The sequence below is a fragment of the Stomoxys calcitrans genome, chromosome 5 (genome assembly GCF_963082655.1).
Source record: "Stomoxys calcitrans chromosome 5, idStoCalc2.1, whole genome shotgun sequence".
Taxonomy (NCBI): domain Eukaryota; kingdom Metazoa; phylum Arthropoda; class Insecta; order Diptera; family Muscidae; genus Stomoxys; species Stomoxys calcitrans.
This window is the reverse complement of record NC_081556.1, coordinates 76319327-76341664: the sequence shown is the minus strand read 5'-3', so window position 1 is coordinate 76341664 and position 22338 is coordinate 76319327. Positions and strand designations below refer to the sequence as shown.

At 37.9% G+C, this 22338-nt stretch overlaps 1 protein-coding gene across 16 annotated transcripts in view; it reads right to left on the bottom strand.

Annotated features, from left to right (window-relative positions):
• Window positions 1-22338, bottom strand: part of LOC106088992 (uncharacterized) — a 604691-nt gene that overhangs the window by 85470 nt on the left and 496883 nt on the right. For 10 of the 16 annotated variants that reach the window (XR_001221540.2, XM_059368662.1, XM_059368663.1 and 7 more), the window contains one exon: window positions 9026-9358. The exons of 3 other annotated variants lie outside the window; for them this stretch is intronic. The gene's annotated coding sequence lies outside the window, so the exon portion shown is untranslated. Of the gene's footprint in view, window positions 1-9025; window positions 9364-22338 lie in introns of all 16 variants that reach the window. 3 more of the 16 variants (XM_013254730.2, XM_013254728.2, XM_059368660.1) reach the window with 2 other exon arrangements.

Here is a 22338-nt window from a genome sequence, read left to right as displayed (position 1 = left end):
ACCCGATTTGGCTGAAATTTTGCACATAGTGTTCTGTTGTGACTTTCAACAACTGCGCCAAGTACGGTTCAAATCGGTCTATAACCTTATATAGCTCTCATATAAACCAATCTCCCGATTTGACTTCTTGAGTCCTTGGAAGCCGCAATGTTTGCCCGATTTGACTTCTTGAGCCCCTGGAAGCCGAAATATTTGCCAGATTTGGCTGAAACTGAGCATACAGTGTTCTGTTCCAATTTCCAACAACTGTTCCAAGTACGGTCCAAATCGTCTTATAACCTGATATAAAGGGTGATTTTTTTGAGGTTAGGATTTTCATGCATTAGTATTTGACAGATCACGTGGGATTTCAGACATGGTGTCAAAGAGAAAGATGCTCAGTATGCTTTGACATTTCATCATGAATAGACTTACTAACGAGCAACGCTTGCAAATCATTGAATTTTATTACCAAAATCAGTGTTCGGTTCGAAATGTGTTCAAATTTTGACAAATTTTGTTCAGCGATGAGGCTCATTTCTGGTTGAATGGCTACGTAAATAAGCAAAATTGCCGCATTTGGAGTGAAGAGCAACCAGAAGCCGTTCAAGAACTGCCCATGCATCCCGAAAAATGCACTGTTTGGTGTGGTTTGTACGCTGGTGGAATCATTGGACCGTATTTTTTCAAAGATGCTGTTGGACGCAACGTTACGGTGAATGAACACATTTCGAACCGAACACTGATTTTGGTAATAAAATTCAATGATTTGCAAGCGTTGCTCGTTAGTAAGTCTATTCATGATGAAATGTCAAAGCATACTGAGCATCTTTCTCTTTGACACCATGTCTGAAATCCCACGTGATCTGTCAAATACTAATGCATGAAAATCCTAACCTCAAAAAAATCACCCTTTATCTCCCATATAAACCGATCTCCTGATTTGACTTCTTGAGCCCTTATAAACCGCATTTTGTCCGACTAAGCTGATATTTTGCATGTAGTGTTTTGTAATGACTTTCAACAACTGTGCCATTTACGGTCTGATTCGGTCAATTTTGCATGAGATGTTTTGTTATAATTTACAACAACTGTCCTGAGTATGGTTGAAGTAGGTCTATAACATGATATAGCTGCCATATAAACCTATCTGGGGTCTTGACTTTTTGAGCGTCTAGAGTGCACAACTCCTATCCGATTTGGCTGAAATATTGCATGACGTGTTTTGTTATGACTCCCAACAACTGTATTAAGAATAGTTCAAATCGGTCCATAACCTGACATAGCTGTCATATAAATCGATCTGGGGTCTTGACTTCTTGAGCCACTAGGGGAAAAATTATTATCCGAATTAGCTGAAAGGTGTTTTGTTATACAATAACTTTCAACAACTGTGCTAAGAATAGTTCTTGAGCCTCTAAAGGGCGTAAGTATTATCCGATTTGGCTGAAATTTTGTACAACGGCTTCTCTCATGACCTTCAACATACGTATCGAATATGGCATGAATCGGTTTATAGCCCAATACAGCTCCCCTATAAACCGATATCCCTATTTTACCTCTTCAGCCTCTCGCAATTCGTACTAGATTTGGCTGAAATTTTACAAGATTACTTTTACTATGGTTTCCAATATTTAGTTCAATTATGGTCCGAAATGAACCATAACTTGATATTGTTCCAATAACATAGCAATTCTTTTCTTTTATCCTTTGTTTGCCTAAAAAGAGATACCGTGGCAAGAGCTTGAAAAATGCGATCCATGGTGGAGGGTATATAAGATTCGAGCCGGCCGAACTTAGCACGCTCTTACTTGTTTCTCTTTAAAATTTGGTGATTTTTGTAGCAGCCTTCCTTTGTAGTTTAAAATACAATCAGACCGAAAAATGGTTACTACAAGAAAACATTTGTGAATTTTTTAGCACCCAAGCTTTGTGTCTGGCTTTCGGCAGCTGTCAAGGGAGGGACTATTTCCGCTTGTTTTATCGTTAATGATAACCAAAGTGATGTTGGCATGGAGTTTTTGTCAACTCCTTTGGTTTTGTTTCTGGGAGAGGCATCGTATGATTTGGTTTTGTTATGGAACATTTAAAATATTCTGTGGCTTTCCAAGGAAATTATCACAGCTTTAGATTAACGGCCTTTTGGTGTTATTATCATTGTTATCTATAATTTCGAATTGAAATGAGCAGTTTGGTGTTTTGTTTTGGTTTTTTTTTTGTTTCATTTCGAGAAATTCATCAAAATTCATCATTGTTATCGAAATCGTCTTTTTTTGTATTTGGCTGGCGGTTATTGATGTTGTGAGCTGGCTTTTGTTTGGATTTCGGTTAATTTGTTGTTGCTGGGTAAATTTTAAATGTTTTTCAAATTTGTGATTTGTGAATTCAGACCAACGAACGACCTTATGACGTTTCATTATTTAAAATCTGTTTGAAATCAAACACAGCGACAGCCGCAGCCGCAGCCGCAGCCACAGCCACAAAAGATTAGCGCTTTTGTTTTTGACTGGGTAGTCATCATAATTGTTTTTATTTTTAACTGACATTACCAATGATGATTTATAAAATTCATCTGTGGCGTTGATGTGCCTTAATCGTTTTATGGATGAATAGGAAAACTTCACATGGATTTGTGATTCGGTGGGCGTTCCTTTGATTTGATTTTAATTCGTAGCGTAGTAAGTCAATCATGTTCAGAGGTTGAGAGCTTTTGTCTGCCAACATCTTGATTTACAAATTGTAAACCTGATCAGGCATCTTGCCCAAGAACAAAAAGTCGCACTTCCTAATAAAGTGTTTATGTTAGAATTCCATTGAGATGGTCTCATTGGATGTTGGGGATTCAAGGATAGATCTTTTTGTTGGAAAGAAATTAATTTATCAACTGATGGACTGATTTAAATTATCCAATAGTCAGACCGCTTATCGAGTTCTTTTGTTCAATTTCGATAGAGATATTCATTTTTGACATCCACGTTTTTGAGGCGATTTTAAATTTGATTGAGATGTACGTTTCGTATGGGGTTCATGGCATTCAAACCAATTGATGTATAGAATGAGGAGATTTGGCATGTGGATAGATGAAGCCTTGCTTATATTTTTTTGAAAAAAAAAAACAACGATTAGTTAGGACTTGGAAGAAATGTCAATGGTGATTCTATCTATACTTAACCTAACTATGAGGTCTTCAGTCCTCAGTACAAACTGATCGGAAAAACAATAAAACCAGTTTTGATGATAACTATTTGCATTTTTATCATTAGACCAGAATATATATATAGCAGCACACGTATACCTACTAACTGTCAGGGAACTTATCACAGAAATGGAAAACTACAATGGAGCTTATTCTATGTGCAGCCACCGCAGCATCGGCAATTGTGAACTTCAGTTTCACAGCAAGTACTTTTTATTACCAAGCATTTAAATTTCCAATTAATTATAAAAGGTATAGCGGGCAAAAGCTCTTATCGAATCCCCGCGTATTTTGTGTGTAATCTATATATATATATATATATATATATGATCAACGAAGCAGGGATTATCTCAAAAAATATATAGTTTAAATCCAGTATATCCTACCAAATCCTGGCATTTCTTTTGTTAGAATCACTAAATTACAGTTTATAATGTGTTAAATAAATACCCCACACTTCCCTGGATCTTCTGTATATACGAACCAGGTGTATGGGTGCAGCGGAACAGGAGTCCCCATTTCAGGCATATTTCAGTCCGGTCGATGCGAAAGCGGTGGCTCGATTGTACTGCCACGGAGAAAATAAAAAAAACTAGTAAAATATATGCCGTGTGAGACTTAACTAACTTTAACCTGAATTGGCTATGACAGAACATTTGATCCACTAGTCGAGCGTATAAATGAGTTCTAAGCGCCTCGATCTTCTGCGCTCATTCTAACATCTCTAACACCAAGTTTCTAGGTGTCTCCCACCACTTGATAATTCCATCGGGATTTTGGTCTTCCCGGTTTGCGTGTATCAACGTATTTGCCTTCAAAGGACTTCTTTGCTGGAGCTTCTTCATCCATTCTGACAAGATGACCTAGCCCAAGCAGCCGTTGTATTTTGATGCGTGTAACTATGCCATCGTCGTCATACAGCTTCATATGTCGCCTATATTCTCCATTAACGCAAACTGGTCCATTTTTTTTACGAAGAATCTTTCTCTCAAATACTCCAAGCACTGCCTCATCTGCTTTCACAAGTACCCATGCTTCAGAACCATATAACAACACGGGTAGTATCAGTGTCCTGTATAGTGTAATCTTCATCTGTCGAGAGGTGGCCTTGTTTCTAAACTGCTTACTTAGTCCGAAGTAGCATCTGTTTGCTAGTATTATTCTTCGCTTTATCTCAAAACTGGTGTCATTCGTTACGTCTTTGCCGTGTGAGAACGGATAGATATATCTCTTGGAAACATGGTTAGAGCTGAGGTGTTAGCGAGATCGTGTGCAAAATTTCAAAGCCCTGGGTGCCGGGACTTTTGGATGGGCCTGGGACTTTTGGCCGGATAGAGATTTGACTGAGACCTGCTTCGTATTTTACAATTTACAAAGGCATTTATAATTCTAGGGCGGAGCCGACTGTATAATACCCTACACCACCTGATGTACGTAGTACTTTTTATATGTAGAACTTATCTCGAAATTTAGTCAGACTTTAATTTGGATACCTATTGAAATATTAAATAGAACCTTGTAAGATTTTCCTGCGAAAGGACAACAAATTTGGATTTCCACATCCTTAAAAGACCATATCGGATAAAAGATTATATGGGAGTTATATCGAACCTATGACAATTTTGATGACACATACTGGGACGATGTGACCAAAATTGTGGCATTTACAGCCTTGAAAGTCCATATCGGATAAAATATATACATTGGAGCTATATCTAAATCAGAACCGATTTTAATGAAATTTTGCGCACGTATTGGAACGTCAAATAAAACGTATCATGCAAAATCGGACGAAAATTGTGGTTTCTACAGGCTAAAGTTTATTTCGAATGATAGATATATCGGGGACTTATATCTAAATCTAAACTGAATTTTATGAAATTTTGCACACGTACGTTAGACGTCAAATAAAACACCTCGTACTACATCATGTTAAGATCGGACTAAAATAGTGGCTTCTACAGCTTTAAAAGACCATATCGGACAATAGATATTTAAGGGAGCTATATCTTAATCTAGACCGATTTAAAAGAAATTTTGCACTCGCATTGGGACTTTAAATAAAACAACTCACGCTAAATTTTGTAGAAATCGGGCCAAAATTGTGCCTACTACAACCTCTAAGGTCCAAATCGGATGAAAGATATATATGGGAGGTATTTCTGAATCTGAACCTATTTTTATGAAATTTTGCACAGATATGAAGACGTCAAATAAAGCTCACCATGCCTAATTTGGTCAATATCGGACCAGAATTGTGGCTGCTACAGCCTTAAAACTCCATATCGGATAAAATATATATATGGGTGCCATATCTAAATTTTAACCGATTTTTATGAAATTTTGCAGTCGTATTGAAACTTCAAAGGACACACTTCGTGCAAAATTTTGTAAAGAGCCGACCAAAATTGCGGCTACTATAGCCAAAAAATTCCATATTGGATGAAAGATATATATGGGAGCTATATCTAAATCTGAATCGATTTTTAAGAAATTTTGCACACATATGAGGACCCGCTTTGCCAAATTTTGTAAAGATCGAAACAACATTGTGGTTTCTGCAGCCTTAAAAGGTCATATCGGATGAAAGATATATATGGGAGTTATATCTAAATCTGAAAAAAGAGACTTGTGCAAAATTTCATGACAATCGGACAATAAATGCGACCTGCAACTTGCTAACAAGAATACAATACAGACAGACGGACATAAACTCGGATAAAAAGGGAAAAAATTCGAATCAGGAAGTGATTCTAAGCCGATTGGTATACTTATCAATGGGTCTAGCTCTTCTCTTTCTAAGCGTTGCAAACAAATGTACAAATCGATAATACCCTATACCACCGTGGTGTGTAGGGTATAAATATAGAAAAGTGTATATTTTTTTGCATAAAAAAAAATATTTTCATTGATTAGCCTTTATTGAAGAATCTTTCTATTAGTGTTTTCTTCTTTTTTGAGAAGAGGACATATTGTAAATGCAACTGAAACGGCAGCTATATGTACTTCAAAATAGGCTTTTTTCTAAGTTGGAAAAACCCCTCGAGTTCTCAAATTCCAAAGCTAGGATTCCCCATTTGGGCTAATGTTTCTTTACTTCATATGTTCCCTAAACACATTCAAAAAATAATTTTTTTGCACCTGACAATATTTGTTCCCTCCACAGCAAATTTTATTTTGGTATTTCAGTGAAAAAATTCGGGCAGAATTTATTTTTGGTTCCTTTGAAGACACTTTTATCTGCAAAATTCAAATTCAAAAAATGGAACGTCCCGGAAACCAGTGGAAATATTGTAGAACTCAAGCGGCCTTTTTTGTATGGATTTTTTAGCACTATCCAGCAAAATTTTGGAAATCGGACCACAAACGAAGATTTGGCAGCCTCAATAAACTTCCGAAATATCAAGGTGACTTCCGAAATACCAAAAGGCACCTGGGCAACTTAGGGTCTGGAAATTTTGTACATGATCTCGCTAACATCTCAGCTCCAAGTATCAAAGAGATATCTCTACCCGTTCTCACACGGCATATATTTTAATTGGTTTTTTTATTTTCTCCCACTATGCATCGTTCCATGTAAAGTCGAAACTGACTACAAGATGCAAAAAGCTTCTTTGAATCATGGAAAGGCTGTTAGCTTCTGCAGGGTGTCAGGCCATGAAAGTTCAGCTGAAAGCGGAGCGGCCGACGAGCTGGCAATGAATGGAGTACTGAATGCTGCAGTTCGTGCTAAGGAATCAGTAAGCCCCTCGTATGTGAGATTCTTTGCAGGGTGCTAAAGGCTGGACGGACGGACATGGATCAACTTAAAATGTCATGGCCACCAAGAATATATATACTTTATGGGGTCTTAATCGCATATTTAGAGGTGTTACCACCGGAGGCCACCGTAGCGCAGAGGTAAGTATGTCCGCTTATGACACTGAACGCCTGGGTTCGATTCATGGCGAGAACATCAGAAAAACTTGTCTGCGGTGGTTATCCCCTCCTAATGCGAGCGACATTTGTGAGGTACCTCTTTGGAGAGAAGTTTTATATGGCATAGTACCTCACAAATATTGCCAGCATTAGGAGGGGAAAACCACCGCTGAAAATGTTTTCTGATGGTCTCGCCTGGGTTCGAACCCAGGCGTTCAGCGTCATAGGCGGACATGCTAACCTCTGCGCTAAAAATAGAGATATTGAGCTGAAATTTTGCACAGATTCGCCGATTTAGGGTCTTAGGCCCATAAAAGCCACATTTACTATACGATTTTGCTTAAATTTGGGGCAGTGAGTTGTGTAAGGCCCTTCGACATTCTTCTTTGATTTGGCCTAGATCGGTGAAGATTTGGATATAGCTGCCATATAGACCGATCCGCCGTTTTAGGGTCTTAGGCCCATAAAAGCCACATTTATTATCCGAGTTTGTTGAAATTTGGAACAGTGAGTTGTGTTAGGCTTTTCGACATCTTTTTTAATTTGGCCCAGATCGGCCCAGATTTGGATATTGCTGCCATATAGACCGATCTCTAAATTTAAGGTCTTGGGACCATAAAAGCCACATTTATAATTCGATTTTGCTTAAATTTGGGACAGTGAGTTGTCTTAGGCCCTTCGACATTCTTCCTCAATTTGCCCCAGATCGGTCCAGATTTGGATATAGCTGCCATATAGACCGATCTCTCGATTTAAGGTTTTTGGCGCATTTATTGTCCGATTTCCCCGAAATTTGGGATAGTAAGTTGTGTTTAGGCTCTTCGACATTTTTCTGCAACTTGGTCCAAATCGGTCCAGATTTGGATAAAGCTGCCATATAGACCGATATCACGATTTAAAGTCTTAACCTCATAAGAGGCGCATTTATAATCCGATTTCACTGAAATTTGACACAGTGACTTATGTTAGTCTTTTCGACATCCGTATCGTATATGGTTCAGATCGGTTTATTTTTAGATATAGCTACCTAGAAGACCAATATTTTGTTATTCACAATTGAACAATGACTTGTACTTTTACGTATTTGGTTCAAATCGGAACATATTTCGATATATTTGCTATGGAGCATAAGGTATGGGTATCCAAAGTTCGGCCCGGCCGAACTTAACGCCTTTTTACTTGTTTTTAATTAACTTGAAAAGGGATTTTTGTTTTTTTTTTCTATTTGTAATAGAAACAGGGAACACTACGTTCAGCAGCCGGACAATATCCGATTACAAGAATTATTTCAAAATCATATAAATTTTGCGCAAAAATGTGAATTAAAATTAAACATCTTAGAGAAAGCAAATATAACGAATAAATAACGTTTGAGTTTCGAAAACCCCTTATCGATAATTATTCACAAAAATTTTATTTAAAAAATTTTAAGATTTACAACTATCTGAAGCTTGGTATAAATATGTGGAGAGAATGAATTTCTATTCTTTGCATATCAAAATGTTATCAATTTTAGCATAGATTTTGTGTCAAGCATTTATGAATATTTATTATGAGAAACTCTCGAATTAGAAACCATTTCACATTTGTTTATTTTTTTTGCTAGATTCACATTTGCAGCTTAAAATTTCATAGAGCGATGATTGTGTGCAATTCAAAAATTAATGAAGCACGCCAACACTACAAGAAAATGTTAAACGTATTTCCCACTCTCTGCGAAAAAATGTCAATAAAAATCGAAAGTTTTCTTATTTTGCCAAAACGTCAGAAAAAAAAACGAATTGAAATTTCACTTTAGAGGGTTGTTTATGTGATATTACTTAATTCTGGTTTTTATTGTGAAACTGAGTGAATGAATGAATGGATGGCATGGTGATTCAGGCAAAATGAGAAAATAAGAAGATAAAAAAAACAACGTATTGTAATACTTACAAATGAGATGACAACGAAATTTCGCTTTCATTTTTAAATTTGGCTGGCGACAAAAGAAGAAGTGGCAGCGTTTAATGTTGCACACGCACACTCTCGCGGCCACTAACGCTCCCAGGCACTTGTGAAGAAAATGTTAAATTAACACCTTGAAGCTTGGCTTGTTTTTTTTTTTCTTCTGTTTTCTTTTCTCAATTTTTGTTTTGTTTGTATTTCTTTAGCATTTGTTTGAATAACGGCGCATTAAATATTTCGTAATATTCTGTAATGAAAACGCTTGAAGGCAAAAGACGCGAAAAAACAACGCATCACACAAAGAACTCGTTGCTGTGCTGCCTTTTCTCCAAGCCAAGAAAGAAACAACAATTAACATAAAAATAAAAAAATAAAAAAACAAAAACTGAAATATATACAAGTCGTTGTTTAATTAAAATATATTGTCAAGGAGTCAATAAAATGTACACACATGGTGTTATGCCATCACACACTTTGCGTTGGGCGTTATTGTCAATGCTTATTTTTTTGATCGGAATTAAACATCACTTTCTCAAGCGCAGAAAACGAAGAATTTGTAAATTGACTTTTATGGGCATTGCTTGATTTTTGCGTGTTTTTCAATTTTTTATTTGCAGTACATTTACAATTGAGAGATTGTTGGTTGATGTCGGTATTACCAAATATCTCTAAATTGCTAAATTCCACCTTTTTTGTGATTGTTGAAACGTTATCTCGAGTTTGTTTCTTAAGTCTTTTGTATGTACCAGCCTGCTTTCTGCTTTAGAATCATTGTTAATTGTCTTTGTCTTTATTTTTGTTTAACCCAATCCTTTTATCAAACTGATCTGTCACCAGGAGAATTTAAATTTTATTGCTTTGGGTTGTTGGTCTTAATTTGTTTTAAACTGGTTTACCCAAAGGAATTACAATAATCGGAAAAATTATAAGTAAATCCATTAAAATTAAAAAGTATGTAAGAGTAGAGAATAATTTTGCCAAAATTTTCTTTTGTTTTTGTTAAAGATACGGTTTATATGGCAGCTATATCAAAACATGGACGGATTTGGCCCATTTACTATCCCAACTGACTTACACTAATAAGAAGTATTTCTGCAAAGTTTCAAGCGGCTAGCTATACTCCTTCAAAAATTAGCGTGCTTTCGACAGACAGGCGGATGGACGGACTGACGGATGGACGGACAGAGGGATGGACGGTATGACGAAATTAGCATACCCCATGGTGGAGTGTATAACATCCTATGGTGGAGGGTATAATAACGGCACATCATCATTGTCTTAATGTCAAAGCTCTAGACTGTCATCGCAAACTTTACCACTGTGCACCTTTATAAGCACCATTGTTCGGGGAATCGGTTTATATGGGGCTATAACTATTTATGGTGCTCACTAGAAGTTGTCTAGTATAGATATTGGAAGATATTCCAAATATCAGTTAAAACGAATAAAAACAAGTAAAAAGGCGTTAAGTTCGACCGGGCCGAACTTTGTATATGTAAACCACCGTTCGTCATAATTCGGTGAAAAATGCATAAATTATGTCCCCATAGCAGCTATATCGAAATATGGTCCGATTTAAACCAAATTCGACACGGATGAGTCTGAGTTGAGTGGTCTAATATGTACAAGTCATTGTTAAATTTTGTAGAACAAAATATTGGTCTTTTTGATAGCCATATACAAATAAGGTTCGATCGGAACCATATACGACACGGATGTCGAAAAGCCTGACATAAGTCACCGCGTCAAATTTCAGCGAAATCGGATTATAGATGTGCCTTTTATGGGTTCAAGACTTTAAATCGAGAGATCGGTGTATATGACAGCTATATCCAAATCTGAACCGACCAGGGCCAAATTGAAGAGGGATGTCAAAGGGACTAACACAACTCACTGTCCCAAATTTCGGCGAATTCGGACAATAAATGCGCTTTTATAGGCCCAAAATCTAAAATCGAGAGATCAGTCTATATGGCGGCTATATCCAAATCTGGACCGATCTGGGCCATATTACATAAAGATATCGAAGGGCCTAACACAATTTAATAAATGCCCTTTTTATAGGCCCATAACCATAACTCGAAAGATCGGACTATATGGCAGCTATATCCAAATCTAGACCGATCTGTGCCATATTGAAAAAAGATGTCGAAGGGCCTAACATAACTCACTGTCCCAAATTTCGGCGAAATCGGACAATAAATGCGCCTTTTTTGGGCTCAAAACCCTAAATCGAAAGATCGGACTATATGACAGCTATATCCAAATCTGGATCGATCTGCGCAAAATTGAAGAGGGATGTCGAAGGGACTAACATTCTGTATCAAATTTCGGCGAAATCGGAAAATAAATGCGGCTTTTATCGGCCATAAATCTTAAATCGAGAGATCGGTCTATATAACAGCTATATCCAAATCTGAACCGATCTGGGCCAAATAGCAGAAAGATGTCGAAGAGCCTAACACAACTCACAGTCCAAATTTCGGCGATATCGGATAGAAAATGAGCCTTTTATGGGCTCAAAACCTTACATCGAGAGATCGGTCTATATGGCAGCTATATCTAAATCTGTGATGTGTTGGGCCTAAGACCCTAAATCGGCGGATGGATCTATATGGGGGCTATATCAAGATATAGTCCATATAGCCCATCTTCGAACATATCCTGCTAATCGACAAAAAAAGAATCTGTGCAAAGTTTCAGCTTTATATCTATATTTTTAAAAACTGTAGCGTGGTTTCAACAGACAGAGGACAGATCAAGAATAGCTGATCAAGCTGATCACCCAAATCAAAAGTGGACCGATCGGGACAATATGAATTGTTCCGTATGAATTGTTCCGTAGAATCAAAAACGGCTGGACTGATTATCTTAAAATTTTCACAGATTGTGTAAGTTTGTCTGGAAGGAAATATAGGCTATATAGTTTTTAGATATCGGGTGGGATGGATATTGAAGTCTAGAAAACGAATATTTTATTAAAATTTGTGTCCAAATACCCAGCGGGCCTCCCCGACCTACAAACTCCTCCAAGACAGATATACTCGACGTTCATGTCAATATGGGCCTCAAATGAAAAGTATTCGACAGTAGATTACAAATATGGCATGAAAAATTAGGTCCAAGTAATGGGAGGTCGCCCCACTCCCAAGTACCCCCAAATGGGCATATTAGCCGACCATGTCTATATGAGACTCAAATGAAAGGAATTTGGAAGTAGATTACGAAGTAGATTAAAACTTGTGTTCAAGTCTAGGTGGCGCTTTTCTTTTCAAAAATTAGTCAAATAGGTTGATTGACCCATTATGACAATATGGGACTCAAATGAAAGGTATTTATTTGAGAGTAGAAAACGAATTTGATATCCAATTTTGGAGCCATGTGTTTGGGGGTACGCCCTAAACGCCCCCTAAACTGAACTTCATTTTCGATTATGGCAATATGGAGATCAAAAACGGTATTTGGGAGTAAAGAACGAATTCGATATCTACTTTCAGAGCAAAGTGCCGCTGGCCGCCCCAGCCCCAAAACACCCTCCAAACATTTCATATTTACTGACCATGGCAATATGGGGCTCACATTAAATGGATTTGAGAGTGCAGCACGAATTTGATATCCATATTTGAGTCGAAATGTCTGAGTGCCATCTCTCCCCTAAAAAGCACTTCTCACTATCCTAATTTTCAAAAACACCAGATCTCGGAGATTCGTTCGAAATTTATTTGCACTCTCACAGTCAAAACATAACATGGTTTCTATTGTTGGTGTCGGGTGCCTCGGGAGCCGTCCAAACCCGCTAAATGGGTATATAGACCAATCACGACAATATAGAGCTCAAACGAAAGGTGCTTGAGAGAAAAAAACGAATTTGAAATCCAATTGAAGAGCCATGCATTTGGGGAGTTGCCCAACCCGAAAACACCTCCTATAAAAGCTATTTGATGTTTAAATTGATTGATTTTCGGGAAAATGAATACTCATTTTCGTCCATGGGGTCCATCCCACCCTCAAACAGAATTTATTTACCTATCATGCCATTATGGGGCTCATATAGAATGTATTTGAAAATAGAGCACGAAGCATATATTTACATTAAGAGCCAAGCGCCTCTCTAAACCGGAAATATTTACCAATACGATAATAAAGGACTCAAACGAAAGGTATTTGGGGGAGGAGTAAAAATTTACCCAGGAACCGAGAAGGAGCACACTTCTCACACATCAATGAAAACTTTTCGATTCAGTCAATGATAAGGGACTTTTAATACAGGACTATGGTTCATTTCCTTTAGTTTATAAAAAAAGGGAAAAGGAATTTTACCGACATTTTTTTAAAGATTGGTATATAAGGATATATTACGATAATCGTCCAACACAAACAACGTGTCGTTGGGTAACAAAAGATAGCTGACAAGTTTGGTAGATATCAAGTGCCTAAATTAGTGATACGCTAAAACAACCATCACAAAATATACATATATGGCTTACAAAATGCTCTTGGATATTGTGGATTTTTAAGAATTCCAAGGTTTTTATAGAACACTAAAATTAGGAACCCTACTTTACTCTTATGTTAATTGCTTGGAAGCAATACGCATTTATAGGTAAGCATCTGAAACATTTTTGTTTTTTTACCCTCCACCATAGAATGGGGGCGTACCAATTTCGTCATTCTGTTTGTAACACCTCGAAATATGGATCTGAGACCCCATAAGGTATACGTATTCTTGATCGTCATGTCCTTTTAAGTCGATCTAGCCATGTCCGGCCGTCCGTCCGTCTGTCGAAAGCACGTAAACTTTCGAAGGAGTAAAGCTAGGCGCTTGAAATTTTGCACAAATACATTTTATTGGTGTAGGTCGATTGCGATTGCAAATGGGCCAAATCGGTCAATGTTTTGATATAGCTGCCATATAAACCGATCTTGGGTCTTGACTTCTTGAGCCTCTACAGGGCGCAATTCTCGTCCGATTTGACTGAAGTTTTGCACGTGGTGTTTTAGTATCCCTTCCAACAACTGCGTTAAGTATGGTTCAAATTGGTCCATGTTTTGATATAGCTGCCATATAAACCGATCTTGGGTCTTGACTTCTTGAGCCAATAGAGCGCGCAATTCTCAGCCGATTTGAATGAAATTTTGCACATAGTGTTTTGGCATCACTTCCAAAAACTGTGTAAAGTATGATTTAAATCGGTTCATAATCTGGTATAGCTGTAATATAAACCGATCTAGGGTCGTGACTTCTTGAGCCAATGGAGCGCGCAATTCTCATCCGATTTGGCTGAAATTTTGCATGAGGTGTTTTGTTATGACTTCCAATACCTGTGCTAAGTACGGCGCTAATCGGTACATAACCTGATATAGATGTCATATAAACCGATCTGGGATCTTGACTTCTTGAGGCTCTAGAGGGCGCAATTCTCATCCGATTTGGCAGAAATTTTGTACAACGGCTTCTCTCATGACCTTCAACATACATGCCTAATATGGTCTGAATCGATCAATAGCTTAATCCAGCTCCCATGTAAAGCCTTTTCCCAATTTTGCCTCTTGAGCCCCTACGAGGCGCAATTCTTATCCGAATGAACTGAAATATTACACAATGACTGCCATGGGATGGGATCAATCTCATGACAGCCGGTTGTATGTACTGGATTGACCCGATGAATTGCTTCATCGGCAAGGGCTGCCGCCTCAGTGTACCCCACACTACTACTACAACAACAATAACTTCTATAATGTTCATCATTCATCATGTTTGCCTAAAAAGAACTCTACAATGCGATCCATGGTGGAGGGTGTATAAGATTCGGCCCGGCCGAACTTAGTACGCTCTTACTTGTTGACATAATGTTCCATTTCTTCACACATGGCTTCGCCAGGAGTGACCTTATTATACCCTCCACCATAGGATGGGGGGTATACTAATTTCGTCATTCTGTTTGTAACTACTCGAAATATTCGTCTGAGACCCCATAAAGTATATATATTCTTGATCGTCGCGACATTTTATGTCGATCTAGCCATGTCCGTCCGTCCGTCTGTCTGGCGAAAGCACGCTAACTTCCGAAGCAGTAAAGCTAGACGCTTGAAATTTTGCACAAATACTTTTTATTAGTGTAGGTCGGTTGGTATTGTAAATGGGCCATATCGGTCCATGGTTTGATATAGCTGCCATATAAACCGATCTTGGGTCTTGACTTCTTGAGCCTCTAGAGGGCGCAATTCTCATCCGATTTGACTGAAATTTTGCACCACGTATTTTGTTATAATATCCAACAACGGTGCCAAGTATGGTTCAAATCGGTCCATAACCTGATATAGCTGCCATATAAACCGATCTTGGGTCGTGACTGCTTGAGCCTCTAGAGAGCGGAATTCTTATCCGATTGGAAATTTTGCACGACGTGTTTTGTTATGATATCCAACAACTGTGCCAAATATGGTTCAAATCGGTTCATAACCTGATATAGCTGCCATATAAACCGATCTGGAATCTTGACTTCTTGAGCCTCTAGAGGTCGCAATTATTATCCGATTTGCCTGAAATTTTGTACGACGGATCCTCTCATCCATCCATCAACACACGTGTTTATTATGGTCTGAATCGGTCTATAGCCCGATACAGCTCCCATAAAAATCGATCTCTCTATTTTACTTCTTGAACCCCCAAAGGGCGCAATTCTTATTCGAATTGGCTGACATTTTACACAGGTCTCCAACATATTATATAATTTTATTCTGGTCTAAACCGGATCATATCTTGATATCGCTCTAATAGCAGAGCAAATCTTTTCTTATATAATTTTTTGCCTAAGAAAAGATGCCGGGAAAAGAACTCGAAAAATGCGCTCCATGGTGGAGGGTAATAAGTTTCGGCCCGGCCGAACTTAGCACGCTTTTACTTGTTTTTTATATCTTTAAGTTAATTTTCTATTCCCAATTCCCAGTGTTTCAGTAAGCAGTAGAAGAAATTCTAATATTGTTAATATTATAGTAAAAAAGGTGCGACTTCAGTAATTTCTCAATTAAACACGAGCAATTTTGACAGCTACCGCATAGAACAACTTTATTATCATTTGATGTGCTACAGACTACATTAGTCACTGACTTTTAAATAATTTTATGACAGACATAACTACCCATTTACGATCTGGTTTCTTATCAATAGCAAATATTTAAACCAGAATTGACTATTTCACGTTTTGTTCCACACGATAGAAAATTCGCACATTGTTTTAGCAGACGCCATTATTAAATAGCCAGATGTGAACTGTATTTAGCACATACAGTGGTCAAAAAAAGTATTCATCATTAGCAAAATTGATAATAAATTCACTTATTTTGGGTAATTGAAGAAAATTTAAAGTAAACAAATAATGCAGTTTTATGCAATAGTTTATTTTTCGTAATATGTTTTAAAATAAATTCAAAAAATAAATTTAATTAGCGCAAAAAATGCAATTTTATGTAATAACACCAAAAACAGAACAAAAAAAGTATTCATCATTGATGTGCTATCATCAAAGTCAAATTCAAATATTATTTGGGAATCCCCCTTTTCTGTTTTATTTAGTAAAGGAGGCTTTGCCCTTGACAGCAAATATTTAATTTCATTGAAAATATAGTTTTTGTCAAAATGGGTCGTAAGCAAAACGAGGTTTCTGATGAGGTAAAAGTTTTGATAATAAAACACCACAGGAATGGTTTAACTCAAAAAACTATCAGTGAAATATTAAATAGACCACGATCTACTATACAATCCATCATCAGAAAGTGGACAGAAACGAAAACTGTTGACAATAAACCAAGATCTGGTCGACCAAAAGCACTTTCAGTTGGAGATGTGCGTTGGCTAGTGCGGCAAGTTCAGAAAACTCCGAAGACAAATGCGACCATTCTTCGTAAAAACACTATGGAATATTTAGGGAAGGAAGTTACTACACAAACAATTCGAAATACACTCAAAAGGCATAGTTACAGAGGAAGAACTGCACGTAAGAAGCCCTTTATAAATAAAATAAACCGAGTGAAAAGGCTAAACTTCGCAAAAATGTATGTAAAACAGCCCGAATCATTTTGGAAAACAGTAATTTTTGCAGACGAGAGCAAGTTTAATCTTTTTGGGTGCGATGGAAAGGTCATAGTGTACAGAAAACCAAATACAGAGCTTGAAGAACGAAACACAGTTGCTACTGTAAAACATGGTGGAGGTGGTTTAATGGTTTGGGGGTGTATGGCGGCTTCAGGAGCGGGAAATCTTGAAATTATTAATGGAGTAATGGATCATAAGTATTACATTGACATTTTAAAGAGGAATTTAAAAGATAGTGCTGTAAAACTTGGGCTTGGTAATAACTTTCAATATTATCAAGATAATGACCCCAAACATTCTGCTTTAAATACCAAGATGTGGATGCTGTATAACTGCCCCAAAGTCATTAAAACTCCTCCTCAAAGTCCCGACTTGAACCCAATTGAACATCTTTGGGAACATCTCGAACGCAAATTGAGAACGCGCAATTTTTCGAGCAAGAGTCAAATGCAACAGGTGATAATGGAGGAATGGACTAATATAGACCAAAATATAACCGCTAAATTAGTCCAATCGATGTCAAACCGTTTAAAAGAAGTTATAAGACGCGGTGGTCGAATAACAAAGTATTAATTTTTTTAAATTATGTTATTTATTTTTTTGTTTTTTTGCAATGATGAATACTTTTTTTGTTTAATTTTTTGTGTTCAGCTGTAAAATGACCCTTTTTATTCCAATAAATACTATTTTTTTCTTTAAAAACAATGAAATTGTGTACATATATATCACACAAGCACTACTGCATCATTAGTTTAATATGTTTTTATTCCAATTGTCTTTTGTAGACTTATTAAAAAAAAAACATTGAATGATGAATACTTTTTTTGACCGCTGTATGTGTGTTTTTGGTGCAAAATATCTAGTTTTTGAACGAAAACAAAAGATTTCAAGTTGTGGCAAATGTGTGGACCGTTTCAACTAGAAAATGTTGTTTCCAATTTAAAAGGGATTATTAATATTATTTAGAATATCGGTTATAGTTATTGATGGCATTGTTATGGTGTGTCCGCCCATTGGTTGATATGAGTTCTTTCTCTGGGTGTCCATAGCAGCATTGTCACAAAGCCAAAACAGTTGGGCATTACTTGACATGAGTATTAAAGGACTGGTAAGTTGAGTACCAGTCCAAGAATATAAAAATAAGCCTCGAGATTTAAATTGGACAACTGCTGAATTTACCATTCCTTACAAATTATAATAATGTAGGCCACACAAATGGAATTTAGGCAAAGGCCGTCTATCTGTCGAAAGCACATAATCTTTCTAACGACTAAAGTAGCTGCTTGAAATTTTGCACAAATAACTTTCTTCTTACGAGTATTATTGTAGCTCCCATATAAACCAATCTCCCAATTTGATGATAAGTCGCAACTATAGTTCGATTCGACCAAAGCTCTGCTCGCAATGTTTTAAAAACAACTCCAAAATCCATGAGAAGTAAGGTACAAATTGGTATATAACATGATAAAGCATCGATTTGATTTCTTAAGCCGTAGATTGCATTTATCATCCGATTTGTCTAAATTTTTTTCATGTGTTGTTCGTATATGATTTTCAACATCTTTGTCGAGTTTGGCCTAAATTGTTCCTTTACCCCATCGGTTATATAATTCGTCATACAGCTCGTGGTTCGTACGTCGCCTATATTCTCCGTTAACGCAAACGCACTGGTCCATATATTTTAGGAAGAATCTTTCTCTCAAAAACTCCAAGCACTGCCTCATCTGCTTTTACAAGTACCCATGCTTCAGAACCATATAACAGCACGGGTAGTATCAGTGTCTTGTAAAGTGTAGTCTTCATCTGTCGAGAGGTGGACTTGTTTCTAAACTGCTTACTTAGTCCAAAGAAGCATCTGTTTGCCAGTATTATTCTTCGCTTAATCTCAAAACTGGTGTCATTAGTTTCGGTTACGGTGGTGCCGAGGTAGATAAAGTTACTGACTGTCGGAAAGTTGTGGTTCCCAACTTTCTCCATTTTCTTTATCTGCTCGGTTGTGCAAGGCTTTTTGGGAGTTGAAACCATCCATTTCGACTTATCTCCATTTACTGCCAGACCCAATTTCACTGACTCACTTTCGATTCTTTCAAAGGCTGCAGTTACTACTTCCGGTGACCGACCTATGATATCGATGTCGTCGGCATAGGCGAGTAGCATGTGTTCTCTTGTGATTAGTGTGCCATATCTATTCACATCTGCATCTCATATAATCTTCTCCAGCAGGATATTAAAGAGATCACACGATAGGCTGTCTCCTTGTCTGAAACCTCGTTTGGTATTAAATGGTTCGGAGAGAATCTTTCCTATTCTTACTGAGCAACGCGTATCAGCAAGTGTCACCTTGCAGAGTCTTAATAATTTTGCAGGGATACCAAACTCAGACATGCTTGAAATACCTTTGAACATAAAGGAGTATCGAAGGCGGCTTTGTAGTCAACAAAGATATGGCAGGTGTTGATTTATCCTTCTCGGGTCTTTTCCAGGATTTGGCGCAGTGTGAATATCTGGTCTAGGGTGGACTTACCAGGTCTAAAGCTACATTGATAGGGCCCAATTATCTCATTGACTTTAGGTTTTAATCTTTCACACAGTACGCTCGAGAGTATCTTGTATGCCAAGGGGTAGGAGACTTATTCCTCTGTAGTTGGCACCTTCCGTCTTGTCTCCTTTCTTGTGTACGACTTAGTATGCTGAGGTTCCAATCATCTGGTATGCGTTATTCTATACAGATTGCGCAGATAAGCTGATGCATACGCCTTATTAGCGTGTCGCCTCTGGTCTTAAAAAGTTCATCGGGTAACCCGTCGGCTCCTGCTGCCTTGTTGTTCTTTAGTCGGGTCACTGCTACTTGGACCTCATTCTGACTAGGAGGTAAACATTCTATACCATCATCATTAATTGGTTCTGCGGTATCCTCTTCGCTGCCAACATAGGACACTAGCAGTTGGGTAAAATGTTCTTTCCATATCCTCAGCATGTTATCTGTGTCAGTTACCAGATTTCTTTCTTTGTCTCTGCAGGAGGATGTGTCTGCACCAAAGCCATCGGTTAGATAGACGTTTCTCCTCTCTTCTTTTCTCCCGATACCTCTCCTTCATCTGGCGCGTTGCTACTGATTGAAGGATTGCTCTATATGCCGCATTCTTGGCTTCAGTAGCATCTCGACATTCTTGGTCGTACCATGGGTTTCTGGGAGGAGGCTTCCGGTACCCAAGTATGGATTTCGCGGCATTTTCCATGGAGAGGGCAATAGTTTGCCACTTCGCCATTATATCATCGGAACAAGGAGTGCGATTCATTTCTATGGAAAATTCTGTAGGTTTATTGAGATTATCGAAAGATCACTGCGGATACTTTCGAAGGTCTAGGAGGAATAAGCTGTTTTCTTGGAGATATATGATACCAAAATTAAGATCTCCGTATCTGCACGTGGCCACTCTGGAATTGTTTTGGAAAGTGAAATACCTCGGCCTAATTTTCTTCTAAATCGAAACAAAGGAAAGAAGCCTAGAGGCGCTGTGCGATTCATGGCGTACGTATGGTCTTCAAAGCAGTCAATAGAGTTCTATATTCAGAACTGCACATAAAAGGTCAAGGGAACTCGTCAAACTGAAGAAGCATGGGTAAGGCAACAGTTTAGTCGTTGGTACTGTGGACAGGCGGGGAAAGCTAAAAAAATCTTCAGGGTGCCGATTAGGGTTTTGGGAAGCTGATGCTGCGCTTAAATACGACATGTTTCTAACTGGTCGCTCCAAGACTCCCATGCACATGATATGGACATGTTAAGACTACCGCACGAGTACATAGTCTTTCAGACGCTGGTCTGTGCACAATGTCCGTAATATTTAGTTTAGGAGGGGATCTTCCTCTTCCGAAACTGGCCCTTGAAATAAAGGAATCTCTAATGACAAAATGCTAATTTGGATGCCCAGACTGAACGAAATTCTAGGAAAATAGAGGAGGAGGAAACCGGTGTCCGTAAGTAGACCGGTTTCCGGGATAATCCACGCGGGTGCGACAGTAGAGTGGGAATCTATGCATATCTGTCTGACTGACAGGATTCTCTGGCAATAGGTCAGTGAATACGGAAGGCTCTCAGACGGCGCGCATTGTAATGATTTCTACAGAAGCTGTTCTGATGAGTGTAAGAATACTGAGCACTGAGTTAAAATTTGTGTCTGCAGGGACATTGCGGTCTCTTGAAGAGATCTTGCAAATGTATCGCTTTAAGAGGGACGGGATAGTTGTGACAGCAAACATGCTTTCATCGCTACATATAACGTTGATCAAGAAAGAAAATTCTTCATTTTTGTATATATGTTGGAACTATGTTCGCCAGATTGCAAAATTCTATTTTAAACAAGTAAAAACGTTCTAAGTTCGGTCAGGCCGAATCTTACATACCCTCCACCATAGATCACATTTTCCAAGTTTTTTTCTCTTTTTATAGGATACAATCAAAGGATAATGGATAAGAAGTGCTATACTTTTAAAGCTATATCAGGCAATGGACCGATTCGGGCTATGCTTGATTTGGATATTGGAGGCCAAAGTGCAAAATTTCAGTCAAATGGGATAAGAATAACGCTCCATAGGGGCTCAAGAACTAAAATCGGAAGAGAAGTTTATATAGGAGCTATATCAGATTATAGATCGATTCAGATCATATTTGGCGCACATGTTGAAGGTCATAGGCGAAATCCTTATGTAGAATTTCATCCAATTAAGATTAGGACTGTGCGCTCTAGAGCCTTAAAAAGTGCAATAGGGTGATCGGTTTATATGGGAGCTATATCAAACAATGTATCGATATCGCTCGTTTACAATCCCAACCGACCTACATCAATAAGTAGTATTTGTGCAAAATTTCAAGCGCCTAGCTTTACTCCTTCGAAAGTTAGTGTGCTTTCGTCAGACAGAGAGTGGGACAGACGGGCGGAGAGAAGAGAGGGCATGGCTAGATTGACCTAAAATGTCATAGCGATCAAAAATATATACACTTTATGGGGTCTTAAACAAATATTTGATGTTTTACAAACGGAATGACACGTAAGTATACCCCATCCTTTGGTGGTGGGAATAAAAAGAGAATCTTGAGTAACAAGTAAAAATGTGAATAGTTCGGGTCGGAATATTGGGAACCCACCACTATGGATTCGTACAAAATTTCTGCCATACTGAAGCTTCTAGGAGTCATAGAAGACTA